Here is an 11082-nt window from a genome sequence, read left to right as displayed (position 1 = left end):
AAAAAAAAAAAAAAAAATGTCATTGTCATAATGAGAAACTTTTTATAATAATGACTTAGTATAGCAGCCTATATCATGAGTTATTATCAAAATAATGACGTAGCATATTTTGATAGTTTCTTATTATCTTAAAATAGAAGTTTATTATTTTGATATACTAAGTTATTCTTTTTGCAATACTAAGTCATTTTTTTGAGATACAACATTTTGTTTTATTTTTTTAGATGTGTTCTTAAAATGACTTACAGCATTGTTTTAATCACAAGGCTAAGTTTTCATCTTATTTTTTTCTTTTACTGGTATTTATTTGTATGGCACTTTGAAAGGTACTCAAAGGCACTTTACATTATGATTATAAAAATGACAAAAACAATTAAAACCAAAAACAATTTACTATACACCAATACAACTACAGCAATGAAAAAGAAAGAGTGGGGAAATGGGCTTCAATATGTACTTAACAGAGATGGAACAAATAAAAGTGCTCAGGATGATGAATAATCACACATCCCTTTAGCAAAAGAAGTATTTCTTAAATACAATACCATAATAGCAATAAAAGAAATATTACAATCATTCAGGCTACTTTTATTGATGCGACATGTCCTCAGTGAGTTTTGGGGGTTTAATGACTTAAAGTGGAGGTGCATGATAGAAATACACAAAAATAAGGCAGACTCTTATTCAGTATCTTCTACCAGAATCATGCTGTGTAGAGAGCAACTTAAAACAACATAGTCCATGATATGGAAGGATAATGCATATGTGTATGGGTTCTGTTGGGTGTGTGTGGACTCATGACCTCCTTTCAATAGCCCTTTTCAGTCAGGATCAATGCCACTATGTAAAAAATGCTTAATTGCAAATAAAGGTCTTGAACTCGACATAAAATTACACATTTATCGACAGCAAAACTTATTAAAAATATCAGTGGTTAAGAATGTTAAGCTCTGGGTTGCAAATGCATACATGTAAAGGTTGAAAAGCATCCCTTAAACCCCAGGACTTTGATAGATGAATTCAGTTTTCATTTCTTATCTTATTTTACATGAAATACATTGGATGGTTTTCTTTTTTTAACGAGACAAAAATATACAATTGTAACCACCCAGAGTTGGCAGCTTACATCTTTTCATTTTAACTGTAGAAGTTTTTAAAGACCCAGAAGACTAATTTCTATCAGTCTGCTGCATTAATCAGGAGTCCTTATCCTCTTTAACAGCTGTCATTATTCTTTTGCAGTTGTTTAATAGATTCCTTTAAAAATCAAATTCAAATTAATACATGACTATTATGTAGATGGGTATGATGGAATTTAAAGTTGCATGACTTGTCCTTACATGAGAAAGATATTCACTGGTTTTCCAAAAGACAATGTACGCTTTCTTATATTACATTTAATAAGAACCCACACAAGTCTACACGATAGCGACAGTAGTGGAAAGGAACAAAATACAAACTCAAGTACTGTACATAAGTACTTTGTCGACTTACTTTACTTGAGTATTTTCATTTTATACTACTTTAAGAAAAACATTCTCCCTTAGCTACAAACTAGCTGTAGTTACAAGTTACTTTGCTGATTAAGAATTTACGTAAACACAGATAGTTTTTTTTTTTTTTTAAGAATGTATTGTTGAATATTAAACTAGTGCTTCCCAACCTTTTTGGCTTGTCTGGCACTCCTTGCATTTCAGATGTTTATGAGTTGCTAGTTTCACCAAAAATCAACCCTTCTCAAAAGCTCAGATCGTTTCAATCCATTAAAACTAGAAGCACCTCAACCATCTTCAATACTAAGATGCTTCTATGCATCAGGATCAACATTAACAATATCATATAAAACAAGACAACAGCCACAGGGGCCATTTTTCAGTGGAAAACTTTACTTTTGCTTTTGCTTTTGATACTTTAAAGTATGTTTTGTTGACAATACTTTGGTACTTTTACTTATGTGGCATTTTGAATGCAGGACCTTTATATGTATTTTATTTTTATTTTTTATTTTTTACACGCTGTCTACTTTTGAGTTGTGACAATGACTTTTCTTGGTAAGCCACCGTGAATTAGGATGAGATGAGTTCAATTCAGTTCAATTTTATTTTCATAGTGCTAAATCACAACAACAGTTATCTCATTGCGCTTTTCACAAAGGAGCAGGTCTAGGCCGTACTCTCTGATGTTACTTACAGAACAACAAAACTCACCAAGAGCAAGCACATAGGCGACAGAGAAATGAAAAAACTTCCTTTTAAGAGGCAGAAACCTCGAGCAGAACCATGGCTCAGGGTGGGCGGTCATCTGCCTCGACCGGTTAGGGGTGAGAGAAAGAGACAGACAGAGACAGATAAAGAGAGAGAGAGAGAGAGAGAAAGAGACAGACAGAGACAGATAAAGAGAGAGAGAGAGAGAGAGAGAGAGAGAGAAAGAGACAGACAGAGACAGATAAAGAGAGAGAGAGAGAGAGAGAGAGAGAAAGACAGACAGACAGACAGAAAAGAGACAGACAGAGAGAATTGTAGCAAAGGGTGTCGAGCAGGAACATTGAGGCAGCAGGTGACTCCAACCACAGATCCAGACTCCACAGCTCCAAAGCCAGAAACACCTGCAGGAAGCGATAGAAGGAAAGAGGAGAGGGGCGAGAGAGCAAAAGACCACGGGGGCAAGAGAGCACAATAAACCGGGCAAGGGAAGAAGTTGAGTTAGTAACATGCAGCAATGGGATGAGGTTGCATGCAGATAGAGAGAAGGAGGAAGAGAGAGGTGCTCGGTGCATTATGGGAAGTTCCCCGGCAGTCTAGGCCTATTGCAGCACAACTACAAACGTGAACAGGCTGGCGGTGGTCTGTGGGCTTTGAAAGCTTACAACTATTTGTGCCCCGGCTGTCCAGGAACTGCTGGTTACTAGAGGCTAACTCAGGCTCAGGCCGGCCCGCACCGACTAGCGGGGGGGTGTCTGGCTACTTTAACTAACGACTGATCTATCATGGTGTGGATCCGGACTGCTAACTCCCTAAGCCTTGCCTCCATGTCTATAAATAAACAACACTTGTTACGCAAGCCATTACTGCTAAAACTGAAACGCTGGACTCCAAACAACTGGGTTTTGTGACATGTTTATCCTTGCTCCTCATTTGTCATTTTGTTCCTGTAACACCTTGGGTTTGGGATTTGTGAGGCTTAGTTGATCTGCATCCTAATCTTTAACAACTAAAATAGCTTAAAGTGGGATCTTCTTTATGTCTTACCACTTAGTGCCCTTGTGGAGAGAGGACCGTTTTTATCACTACAATGACTTGATTTAATCTGCCAAATGCAGAAAAATAATGGACATGACATTTAAAAGCCTTTGTATCACCTTTTTTTCCTTATTAAGCAAATAAGTTCATTTTGTCTGTAATTTCACTTTTCTCTCACTTGTATTTCATGCCATCGCCTACTCTACAGCTTATTGTTACTGTTCTGGGGGCTGAGTTCTTTCAGAGATGCTGGGGCATGAACAAAGCCAGTGATATCTAGTGAATTCTCATTACAAGGGGATTATCATATGCCAGCATGCATTCCACTCCCACATCATTAAGTGTTTTGGACCATTTGCAGCTAATTACACCATTGCTAATGCTTTTTTTGCTCCCACCCTTCCCCCCCCAGGCCCATGATGATATTTTACATGTTTTGACAACTCAGAATGTATTTATCTTCCTCGGTTTGTTTGCATTTGATTGAACTACCTGGTAATCACTATTTGCTTTGTGGTGAACGTCTATTTCTTCTGTGTGACTAAACATCAGTACCTATTAACGCTCACTCCAACTAGAAGGGAAAAACTGGTACAGAGTAAATACTGATCTAAAAGATCTATTAATGCTTAATGAGCCATTAATATTCCCGAAAGAACGCTAATCCCAGTTAACATGCCTCTCCCAGCTGGAAGATGTATCATACCTGGTTCACAGCAGGTTGCTTCAATTAGAGGCCTACTGCAGAGCATCAGCTGCAAAAGCCTGGAGTTCTATAATGTGATAGGCTATTGCATTAAGCACATACAGTTGTCTTGCGATTGTTTTAGTTACACATCCTTAAGAGGCGGTCCACCAATCCGTTTCAATTTGTCCCTTTCTTCTGTGACAACTGCAGGTTTGACAGATTATTTGTTGGCATTTTGTAAGTCTTCCTAGCTGGAGAGTTTAATAGTGTACAAACTTTCACTAAAAACTTGATTACAAGCATGATTACATTTTGTTTTTCTCTTGGGGAGAGACTGCATTCTCTTAGTCTTTTGTCCCCTTTTTTTTAAGAGTTTCTGGTTATGGTTTAAATTTGGTTATTTTGTCTCTAACTGTGGATTTGCAATTTAAACTCTACAGTATAACCGGCAGTGAAAGTGGGTACAGCCACATGATTGCGTTCATATCAGTGGCTAACTAGGGTTGACTGGGATTTTAATGTGTCTGAATTTTTCTCCTCTGAATTTTACTCTTCAAATTTTCAACAACTAATTTTGACCTTTATTTTTCACAAGTTAATAAATTCAGAATCAAAAATTAATAACATAAAAAAATTAAGTATGACATATTTGGCTGCAAAGTACAATGTTTAAAATTTGACTAATATATTTTCAACCTGCTCAATATCAGGAACAGCATCCCTGTTTCATAGAATGTGCCACAGTACAGAAATGTGTAAGAATTATTTTTGATGATTTCAGCATGATGTGAATGGTGCTATGTTTTCTTCAGCATTGAAGAAATTAAAGTGGAAAAAAATGTGTTTACCCAAACTGTCTGGAATATTTTAAGGACAGATTGTTGGACAGCATGCTTTTTAAATGTTTGTTAAAGAGATTTTTCTGTCAGCTACAGGGCTTTGATGGTAAAACATCCCAGCAGAGACATGAAAAGAGAGATTACCTCCACAATATAGGTTGCTGTTGACTAGAGAAAACATGTCGTTTCTCATCAACAGTGTATGAGAAAGCATTCAATATCAGCCCTCCTGCAGGCATCCAATCTCCTTCCAAGCTGCTGTCTGTGGTCCCTCCACCAGTCTGTTCAACTTTTCTCATTAGATTTCCCACTCTTATGCATCCCAAGTATTTTTGAAGTGCATAGTGTGTGGAATGATGCAATGCATTCAAGTGTCAAGCCTGCACAAATCTCATCATTTCCAGGATGAATCACATATGGAAAGGTTGGTATCCTAGCAACAGCCATCTTTGATTGGCTATCGCCTGTGGCCATCAGTTGAGAATCAACAGGGCTGCTTCTCTATGAAATGATGAGAAAGTTTTAACAAGCAATCAAAAGGTTGTTTTAATCACTCTCACGGGTTTGTGGTAAACCAGAGAAAAAAATATATATAATTTTTTGTCTTGAGTGAGCGCAGAAATGCATGTAATCCCTCTTTACCAAACAGTTGATTTGTACATGAGCTCAGACAAAAGGGACCTAATCAGGTCTTTGAGCTGGATGGTGATTGCTGAATTAAACCATCTGACTGTCTTTCACACTTGAGGGTCACATTTATGGATCCATTGTGTGTCACTGCATCTTAATTGTGCCTTGATTACCAGTGTTCAGTGGGAAGATTACTTTACGGCAAAATGTAAGTCCTTATACTCTCTACGCTTCTACCCTGTGACACTCAACTAAGGAAAAACACCACAGATTCTGTCAGCCTGAGATGTTGAGGGAGTCAAATTCACATTTTACTACTTTATTTTCCATTTGCAGTGTGTTTACACGTATGACACTTAATTTGCAGTGAGTAAAAATAACTTTGGGAAAAGCCATAAGGAAGCCGTCAAGACAAGCTGCGTGCCACAGCAAGAGAAAGCAAGCATAATTTGGTTGTAGCCGGCTCGGAATTGTCTGCAATTTTGTACCTTGACTCTGCACTGGGAGAGTTTTTATTTTAAATCATAAAATCAAACTTTTATTCTCATCCTAACTTATAAAGTGTTAAAAAAAGTTCAATTTATGGTCATTTCTAAAAAACAGAAATTGAGCAACCATGAAAAGTTTGACTTGCAAATTCAGTCTTTCCTACCTCTCGTCTCTCTGGTATGCACTGGTAAACAGCCATCACAGACCAGCTGGCTTGGTAAACATGTGCTTTGTGGATTTCACACTAAAATGAATTTCAGCTTTCATACAGTTACTTCTTGCTGTCCGTTGGAGCTGCAAATGCACAAAGTTACCCAGCGATGGTTTACACCTTACTTTATAACCTAATATATAGTATATTGTATTCTATAAATACAGTGTATTGATATTGATATAAATTGCTAAATATGTCATCAGCATCATTGTGTATTGTGTATTTGTATATGACAGGCTGTAGTTTTACTTTTTGAATAGTTTTGTAAAAAATAAATATATATTTGAGTATTTATATGAGTGTATGTGCTTTTTTACCAGTAGCTTTACGCATGCTCTAAATATCAGTGGCTATTTATACACACAGACATAAATGCTAAAAAAGATGCAGAGGGACATTGATATCACATGTTTGGGTTATTTTATCAGAACATCACTTTGCAACACATTTGGTCAGAGCACTTCAAAGGCAAAAACACTGGAAATTCATCACAATAAGAAATGGGGTGCTTCTTCTTACTGCATTGTTTTGCAGTGTAATTATCATATTTTCTCACAGTTCACATTTGAAGAACTTTGCACTTTGAAGAACAAAAGAAAACACAAGGCTATATAAAGACCTAAGCCAGTTTGTTATGCTCTGTGTCTATCAAAGAGAATTATTTAAGACTATAACGTGAAAGATTACACCTCTTCTTTTTTGTGTGAATTTTTAGATATTCAGCTCTCAATGAATTGCATGCCCTTCTTTGCTTTACATATTTGACACAAAGGAATGAGAAGAACACCTTTTCCAGTGGGCGATTTGAAACCATGCAGTAATTTGTCACCCTGGATATAATATATTTCAAGTGACCACACACACCAGTAGAATCACTTGTAATTTGGATACATTGTATAAGTGGGTCAGTACACAGTACATCAAGACAGATAAACATTTGTCTTTATTGTTTATGCATGAAACGCATTTTATTTTAACCAAGTAATCCATACAATTGAAGATGAAAAGTTGAATTGCTATGAGGGACAAATTTGTTTGATATGTTTGTTGTCTAACAATATTCATATACAATGATTTATGTAACATGAGGGCATGTTGTTTCAAATAAAAAGTTACAAATACCAATTCATATCAGTGATGCAGCAACAAAGAGGTATTTTGTAGCTCTTTTACATCCTGCAGTTAGAGAAAATATATTCAGTTCAGATAATTTTTCATACTTTTCGTACTTGTAAATGTGAATGCACAACCACCATGGTAGTTTCCCCCTTCTTATAACAACTCTAGACAACAGCTTATACAATTTTATTTAAATAGAATAATGTAAAAGTTAATGTAAACGTAATTATTTTCTATTGCAAACCCCCAACATCTTTTCCATAACTAGCCAGGGCTTTGATCTACAGTCTAGAGCTGGGAAGGCAACGTGCATTAGCAGTACTACAGTAGAGTATGAGACAAACATACAACGATACTGTAAAATTAGCGATGAGAAAAAATCTGTTTCATTAAAGTCCCTGAACACAGAATTATAAATCCAACTGGGTCCTTGAGCACTGTGACAAATCATGGATAATGTGCTGATGCTAAGCATGAGAATATAAGAATCTGAGAGCAGAGAGCTTTTCAAGATGGAACTTCCCCAAAGATAAGATAAGTCTTTGATGAGGACACCAAAGCCGAGAGCTCGCACCTAGACAAAAACATGACAGATCATTACCTATGCCGCGTCCGCATTTATCTGCAAGTGGGCTTATGATGAGATGAATCCCTCCCACAGTAGGCTGACTTTGAAGAGATTTGTGTCTTAAGTTGGTGAAATATTGATATCTGTAAAACTGATCCCGGAACTGTAGCAACATGTCTTCTCAGGTTTAATTCTACATGTTGACAATCATTTGCGTTATTATAGGGGATTGAGGGATTAAGCCAAGGCAGCTGATGTTGTAAAACGTATGGAAGCAACTGAAATATTCATACTCAGTTCAGAAAAGGTGAAAACCTTTATCACTGAAAGGGGAATATCTTGATAAATGTTCCTACAGTCAAGTAGTGGAAGTATTCAGATCATTGTATCAACACAACTATGTAAAAATACTGCATTTAAAAGTATACTGAAGCATTATCAGCAAAATGTATTTAAATCATCAAAAGTAAACTTTCTGCAGAAAAACGTCCCCTGTAACTGATTTTTTATTATATCATGGGTTTAGATTGTTTATACTGATGCATCAGCATTTTAGAAGGTGGAGGTGCACACTACACAACTAGGTAGTTTAGTCCTGTACCTAGGAGTCAGGCACCCTCCAAAGGGTCACAAGATAAATCTGGGGGGTTGTGAGATGTAGAAAGTAGAAGTTTTTTCTCCATGCATATTTAATGTGTTTTCAGATTAACAAGAAAATGAGACAAACAAAAAGGATTTGTTCAACTTTTCCAAAAGCCCCACCTTTTGTTTCTCAGCTCACATGTATTCTTCATTCTCTCTGTGTGAAGCTCTGCAGCAGCACCTGATAACTCGACATACTACAACAAAGGTGTTAATTTATCTGTACTAGTCTTCACTGTGGCAGTTTTCATAATTCCACACCCATCCAACATTTTTAAAACTGCCAGATAGTTTTGAACCGCTGCCTGAAGGCCACATCTGCTCCATGAGAGAACAAACAGAACTCCAGCAAAAATAATTGTCACTGTAAAATCAACCACGGGGAGATTTGCGATACAGTACAGGATGTTGCTGCAATTGAGCAGATCCTCTCATAAATCACTGCGAGAAATGTGTTCATTTCTGACAGACAGGACAAATCCGATTATAGCTCGCTATATCATACTTTCTATTGGATATCTGTGTAGAACAAAAGATATTGGTAAACACATTTTCTGGGGCTATACTTGTTTGATGGTATGGCACCCTAAGCGCACAGACATTTTCATCTTTCATAGCCCTGAGCTCTGTGTTCAACCATCTGGAAATTGCATTTTTTACTTTTGCAATTTGCCACAGCAAACATGTTCGGAGAAAAAATGTATACTGCCCCAATTAAGATTTCATCAACACAGGTATTGTGCCAAGATGTTGTCACTGAATGTCTCTGCATATTCACTGACAATGTATTTTTTTTCCACACAATTAGGTAGGTAAGTGTTCTTGTTGATAACATTAAACCAACAATTTCTTTCTTTCATTTGGTTCTTTTGTTGCTGAAACCTAACCACAGGCAGGATGTAAGGACCCAGTCCTCGGTATCAAAGTCCAACCCTTTGTGAGCCCATCATCCACACTGAACACCTCGCTACGACTAAGAATAAAGCACTGTGTTCCCTGAAAAATACTTTACCCTCAATCATGAGCAAGGCAGCAATTAATTTTTCCACAAAAAGCGGAAGTGTTTCAACCACTTTAAATCACTGCAGATCAAAATGTCTTTGAAAGAATTCATGCAAGAATTGTAGTTTTTGTAGTAGATGAAAGATGAGGCATACTGAAGACATTTGTGGAATACTTTGCAACTCTCAGCTAGAAATGGAATTTTGAATTTTTCATGGGTTGTTTAGTTGCTGTAACATTTATCTGTGTGCTATAGGCCATTGGATTTGTGTAAGGTCGGTGACCAAAGGATGTTAATGTAGTAGTGGTGTCCAAATTTGTCATGTCAGCAGGCTGTGCTTCATTAATCTGTCTGATTGATCCTGCATATGTGGTTGCATGACCTTGCATTGCACCATGTGACCTGCAATGTCATTGTCATCTGATCTGCCATTTTTTATTGACATAGACTAAATGGATCTACAGTATGTTCAGGAACTGGGGCTTTGTGTGTTCAGTAGTGTGGATTTTAGGGGGGTAGGCTCAAACAATGATAATAATAATAATAATAAATACTAACAATCATAAATAATATTGATCCTGATAAACGGGCCTGTTTATTTGTTCCACTTTATGATTCCCAATATGTAAAACATTCCTGGACTCGGTAAAAAAAAATTAAATCCACCTGGATAATTGGCTTTAAAGTTTAGTAAATTCAATAATATCTTAATACGAGTTTTATTCTTCCTCTGAACAGCTTGGGACACATTTAAATTGGTCCTACTGGCAGAAATAATGTGCAGTTGCATAATATTTTCCTTTAACTGATGAAAAAAAGAAAAACTCCAGTAGAGCTGATAACTCATCTATTTCCCCCTAAGTTCCTTTCAAAGCAATTAGGAAAGAAAAAAAACACTTCCTCTGCAAAAACCAGACTACAAGCAACATTGTGAGACTGAATAAACAATCTAATCTTACAATCACTGCCTCTGGATTACAGATAAGCTCCATGATCATAAACTGAAACTATACCAATAAAATGATGAACGAGTGAATTCCCCTGATACCTTTATTATTCTGTTTTACCAAGCAAGTTTTCTATGTAGTTATTAGAGTAAAGACACTGAAGAAAATTGGATACAGTTGAAGCCTTTACCTGAACATGTTGTACTGTTTGCATAACTTCTTCAAAGTTCATATTTACTGTAGCTGCTGTGCTCGGCATTATTCTGAAACCGCATCTCAGCACATGCAGTAGATTGAAGCTGTGAGGAGAGGATCAGCAAAGTCGAATGTTGTCTGCATCTTACCTAAGAAATCAATGCCAGTTACTTATGTGTGATGGAGAGGCTTTTAAGCATCCAAGATACAGTTGGTTTTCTGTAGAACTGAGTGTATTAGCAGAAGTAATGCATCAGATTCGGCATCTACTTCCTAAAATATAGGTTAGTTAGTACATAGTTTGTCTGGACACAAAAAAATGCATAGTAACTTGCAAAGTGATATAGACTTAGATTAGATTAGATTCAACTTCTTTGACATTGCACATTTCAAAAGTACAGAGCAACGAAATGTAGTTAGTATCTAACCAGAAGTGCTCAAGCAGTGATTAAATAACATTAAATAACATGTGTATGTTTAAATTACACATGCTACAATATAAACAGAGT

Source organism: Etheostoma spectabile, chromosome 10 (genome assembly GCF_008692095.1).
Source record: "Etheostoma spectabile isolate EspeVRDwgs_2016 chromosome 10, UIUC_Espe_1.0, whole genome shotgun sequence".
In the NCBI taxonomy this organism is placed as follows: Eukaryota; Metazoa; Chordata; class Actinopteri; order Perciformes; family Percidae; genus Etheostoma; species Etheostoma spectabile.
The sequence above is the reverse complement of the archived record's forward strand: the minus strand, read 5'-3'. Positions refer to the sequence as shown.